This window comes from Schistocerca piceifrons, chromosome 5 (assembly GCF_021461385.2).
Source record: "Schistocerca piceifrons isolate TAMUIC-IGC-003096 chromosome 5, iqSchPice1.1, whole genome shotgun sequence".
Taxonomy (NCBI): Eukaryota; Metazoa; Arthropoda; class Insecta; order Orthoptera; family Acrididae; genus Schistocerca; species Schistocerca piceifrons.
The window spans coordinates 455,935,886-455,941,833 of NC_060142.1; the positions used below are offsets into that span (position 1 = coordinate 455,935,886).

At 43.9% G+C, this 5,948-nt stretch overlaps 1 pseudogene; it reads right to left on the minus strand.

Moving 5' to 3' along the window:
• Window positions 1-5,049: 5,049 nt before the first annotated feature.
• Window positions 5,050-5,167, minus strand: LOC124799912 (annotated as a pseudogene).
• Between the last annotated feature and the right edge of the window lie 781 nt (window positions 5,168-5,948).

Here is a 5,948-nt window from a genome sequence, read left to right on the forward strand (position 1 = left end):
ACAGCAAAATCTATGAAGTGGTGGATCATGCATACTGTCCATTTGTTAATTCTGCTTCTCATTGGGCATTTTCCCACTATCCTATCCAGGAGATCCACACCACCCACATATTTGTTATATTTGGTAACTGCTTTTGGCCTAGGAATTTGGACATAAATCTTATATTTCTTTGCCCAGCGTTGAATTTGGACAATGGGATTAACATCAAAAGCAGAAGATGCAACGTAAATAGGTTTATTGTCAAACCATTTCGTTGCAGCTATTTTTCAACACTCCTTTCAATCTGATCAAAAGAACCTTTGCACTCCCTTTTCAAATCTAAATCTCTCTTAAAATTTACAGCTTTTGGAAGACGATTAGCCATGACAGACCCAGTTGCAAAGATTGGCCCATGAGTTAGGAGGCTATCTTGTAATGAGACAGATGTGAAGTACCTATCAATGTAAATTAGTGACAAAAGTGGCAAGGAACCTGAAAGCTTTACAACAACACGTCCTCCAATATCAAGGTTGTCAGGTACTAGAATTTTGCCAGACGTGATACCTTTACCCTTTCTCTGGTATAGCAAAAAGTCTGGTGGTATACCGTTAGATGTAGCTAGCACCAAGTTCTTCAAGCCAACTGGGTGAGGTTTACCCATAACATACTGTCTTGTTCTTGCTTGACCTGTAAACGGTGTCATCTGCTCATCTATACATGCATGAGTTGGTCGCGGATTATTTCGAAATGCATTTCTTAGCCTGTCAAGGAGCGGTCGTATCTTCCTATAACTGCCACTTCATTTGGTTTCCTCTAATAGTGCATTGTCATTAACCAGTTTCAGATTATTTCTTGTCAGGTAAAACCTGTCCCTGGTAATTGTATCTGCAATCAGTGGATAACGTGTTCGCCTTTTCCAACACATTCTTAATTTAGGGAACCCCAGTAATGCAATCAGCATACTGCCCCCCCCGCCCCACCCCCCCCCCCCCCGCCCCCCCCAAAAAAACTTTCTTAATCCTGCTCCACTTACAGTCCATTGAATTTCCTGCTAGTGTAACATGGCGTAAATGTATATAATAAGACATATTATCAAACAATGTTTGGTCGGTATACTGCGTAAAATTTTCAAATGGTGACTTCACAGCTGGAATTTCAGGTGTTGCAAATTATGGTACTTCAGGATTAAGTCCCGAAATTTAATCTTGACAAACTATACGTTAAATATGCGACACAAATTTGTATCTAATAACTACTTACTCTGTCATGTCTTTCCATTTTGCACTTCTGTGTTGGATCTCACTCGAAGGTACCCCGTCGTCATATAATTCGGATGATGACTCATCAGCTGCTGGAGTTTGAGATCTGACAGCTATATCAAGCTCATCTTATTCTTCAGATAGCTCAAATTCAGAAACATTTGGATCTTCCACTGTGAAGAGTTCCGATATTTCTTCATCAGTTAGCCCTACAGCAGGGAAAAACGGGATTACTGGGTTCATTATCTTCATTAAAGTAATATAATAAATACCTAATATATTTACATGTAAGGGAAACACGTAATTTAATACAGGACAACGACAGCAAACAGAAGAACATTTACCAAAAAATGATGAAACAGACACACGCGCCACTATAACCAAGTAAACAATGACAGGAGATTTATAGTGATAGAGTCCCGAGGTATCAGGAATAATACCTGCAATTAAGTAGAAAATTTTGCTCATGAAAAGTAGTTTCTTGGTAGAGATATTTATTTACAGGATAAATGAACCATTTGCGAAAATAAATATACTTCTGAATGTGTGAAATTGCAAAAGATAAGAATACTTACCTTTTTTAATTCCCGATATGGTGCATGCCGTCGTAACACTCACTTTTCAGCTGCTGCTGCCACCTGTTGATGGCATGAAGAAGTTTAAACAAATGACGAACAGAATGCACTGTGATACCGGCAGGTGCTCTAGCTAAAACGGTCAAAAACGCGTAAAAAAATTTTAGACTAGAGATATCACATATGATACCTACGGACACTAGAGGACTGCAGATTTAATGAACATGTAGTCTTACGAATGGTGAGGTTAAGATCGTCACAAACAGACCGATTTATACCCTGCAAGGATTCACCCGTGCCGCGCGGGATTAGCCGAGCGGTTTTGGGCGTTGCAGTCATGGACTGTGCGGCTGGTTCCGGCGGAGGTTCGAGTCTTCCCTCGGGCATGGGTGTGTGTTTTTTTCCTTAATTTAGGTTAAGTGGTGTGTAAGCTTAGGGACTGATGACCTTAGCAGTTAAGTCCCATACGATATCACACACATTTGAACATTTTTTGATTCTCCCGTTCTTGATGACCTTGGTACCCGCCCAGATTTCGGTTTGGCCAGTGTTGAGTTGATCTCCTCGAACGTTGTGTTCGATTTCTGGATAAATAAAACACTGGAGCCTCATTTTGATACAGAATCACTGAAAAATTTACTACGTGCTACAGTCGCCAAATAACCGTTTTTGTAAAATTCTCACACGCAGAAGGTGTGGTTCATTCCTTGGAAGCGCTCCATATTGACTCAATTCCTAAAGGCTAAGCGATGAATGTGTTCCCCACGCTCCTCCGATTTGTTGCACGTACGCAGAGAGCTCTTCAGGTATAAATTTCTTTTGAGACACCCTGTATGACTGACTAGAGTCGTCCAATGAAAGCTATAAATTCGAAATAAATAAATAAACAGAAGGAGAACGATAGGGTGAAATCTTAAGAGTCTCTTTCGCGTCATCCAGTACCTCCTACCTACTCTCGACTGAGAGCAGCGGTGGCTATTCGCAGTGCCGTTTCCTGGACGTTCTTTTAATCTGCTACCCATTAGAGGGACAGGCAGCCTCGAAATAATAGCAGCAGAAAGAAAAGAACGATAGCGCACGAGCCAAGCAATGTACCGTGGCCGGCCACCGCTGTACAAAGAGGCTATTCATTGTGTGTCCGGGACCGCCGCGAGCACTCCGCGGCGACCTGTCGCGCCGGAGTTATGGATGGACGGGGAAGCAGAGGAGGGCTCGCGGCGACTTAAATGCTCGTGGCCGCGAAACCGTACCGGCGCGCAGGCTCTCCGCCAATGGCCGCGGCGCGTTTAATTTGAGCAGCAGCCTCAGCAGCAGCAGACGAGGTAGAGGGAGGGAGCCGGCATGCCGGGTAGCTCGCGGGCGAGCAATAAACAGGGGGAGGAAGGAGAGCGCCATTACTCGCGCTCCTTGTTTACGAGGCTCACGGCCCGGCTGCCCCGCGCTCATTACTGGCTACAGGCCTGCCGGTTATGAGCGCCGGCGATCTACCGGTCTCTTAGAGTATCCTTGAGCTACTGGAACTCGTTTAAGAATGTGGCGGCGCGAGTCAGGTGCACGGGCTGCGGGCGGCGGGCGCGGGGTTACTGCCCGCCGTGCCGTTGTCAGATCCCCGCGACGCCGAGCGGCTAGGCCCGTAGTCGGTAATTGGACGACGCCGACCTGGGCGTCGGCTGCGCTTTTCGGGGATGCGGTTTTCGCCGACGGCACCTGCGTCCCATTTGCAGCTAAAGCGACTTTTCACGTCGCTGACGCGCGGAGTAGGGATATATCTTGAGGTCGGTGATCCACTTGCGTTGTCGACCCGGAACCGTTGCCAGTTTGCGCTGACGTACCAAATACGACGTGTAAATAACCTAGTGGAACCAGTCCGTTCACTTAGCGGAGGGCGTTGGTGATCGTGGTAGTGGCAACAGTCTATCCTGTTATCATCGACAGTAAACTCTGTCCTCATACTAGTTTAGTTTCCATTTATATGTATTATTATTTTTCGTTTACCAGGGGTCCCGTGCGAAAATTTCACAGTTTTATGGTTTAAAATGGCTCAAAAAAAAAAAAAAAAGTTTCAAATGGCTCTGAGCACTATGGGCCTTAACTTCTGAGGTCATCAGTCCCCTAGAACTTAGAACTACTTGAACCTAACTAACCTAAGGACATCACACACATCCATGCTCGAGGCAGGATTCGAACCTGCGACTGTGGCGGTCGTTCGGTTTCAGACTGTAGCTCCTAGAACCGCACGGCCCCTCCGGCCGGCTGGTTTCAAATATTGACGGTATTTGGAATAAGTGTAGTCAGTAGGATAAGAGTCGTTGTGGGAATGAAGAGAAAACATACTTAGAAATCAACCGAACGACGTGAAATAATAATAATTAATTTCTGGTTGGCTGGTTGTGTGTTTTTTTTTTTTTTTTTTTTTTTTTTTTTGGGGGGGGGGGGGGGGGAGTACCAAACAGCGAAGTAGGGAAAGTAATCGTCAGTGTTCATTCAAAGGACCCATCCTGGCATTTGCCTGAAGCGATTTAGGGATATCACGGAAAACCTAAGCTATAGGACGGCCAGACGCGGGTTTGATCCGTTGTCGTCCCGAATGCCTGTCCAATGTGCTAACCACTGCGCTACCTCGCTCGGCTTTAATTTATGATATATTCTTGCATGTACTTTACGAAGCACATAATTTTCTACAAAAGTCTTTACAGAGCATTACAATACCTCGGTGCAAATAATATTTGTGTACTTCTTGTTTTTCATTTTTTTTAAGGGACACGAAAATGTTAGATGAAAAGGCTACATACAATTATCCGTGAGTAAAGAGCGGATTTGGTAAATACAATTCTGCTCTTTGAAGCATCCTTCGCTGCAAAACGTATAGCTTTTAACGTAGTGTTCACTTCTTACCTGGTATTTCACGAAGGCCTCAGTAAACTCTATCCCGTACTTTGAGACTTCAATTGCACTTCGCACTTTATGCTACAGCAGCAGTATGTAAGTGCACTATAGAAGCAAGAATTACAAAGATACATATTTGTGTCAAAAAAGCACTCCGTCGTCAAGCCACGAGTGGCCTACCGGGACCATCCAACTGCCGTGTCATCCTCGAGGGAGGATGCGGATAGGAGGGGCGTGGGGTCAGCACACCGCTCTCCCGGTCGTTATGATGGTATTCTTGAACGAAGCCGCTACTATTCGCTCGAGTAGCTCCTCAATTGGCATCACAAGGCTGAGTGCACCCCGAAAATTGGCAACAGCACATGGCGGCCTGGATGGTGACCCATCCAAGTGCCGACCACGCCCGACAGCTCTTAACTGCGGTGATCTCACGGGAACCGGTGTATTCACTGCGGCAAGGCTGTTGCCGTATTTGTGTCAAAAATGCGCCCAAAAATGGGTTTTGCATTCGGAATACTTGCCCCGGCTTGTACGACAGACCGTCAGTAGGGCCACATAACCTACAACTTTAAGTCGGCAAACATTTTCAATTATTGTAAGCATGTTACGCCGGAGTAGCAATAAGTAATTCAAGGCGACCATGACAAATATGTTTGTCGTTTACGAAAGTATATTCGTGTAGAAAATCTAACTTTTATGACGGGCAGGGATAACAGACTACCACAGTTGTCACACGTATTACGATGCTATATACAAATACCCACTTAACAAGTACTTTTAAAGAAAGAAAATGGTATTTAAGTTGATATGAAAAGGGTATCTCTTAATCGTGGTAATAAGTTAGCTTAGTAAAATATACGTATGAATTAGAATAAATAAATAAATAAATAAATATTATTTGGTTAATGATTCCAATTTTAATGTAACGTCAGAACAAAATTGGTTCCCATTTATAACCTCCCTACAGAAATTCATTCACATTTAACCTCCACACAAAATTTGTTTCCCATTTAATGTAAGTTCGAAACAGAAAAGTTCCTAAACCTCGTAATAAAAAAAATAAATTCAGTAACCTGGTAAATTTAGGACGACAGCAGTGCTGCGTCATGGCCCTGTAAGATCATTCTGAACAAAAAAAAAAAGGAAAAATTCTTACCTCAATAAAGTCGCCAACTATCTGTTCTTACAATAACTTTTTCCGGCACAGCTCTGTGCAATGCTGGCCGATAGCTTTGTCATTTATGAAAGG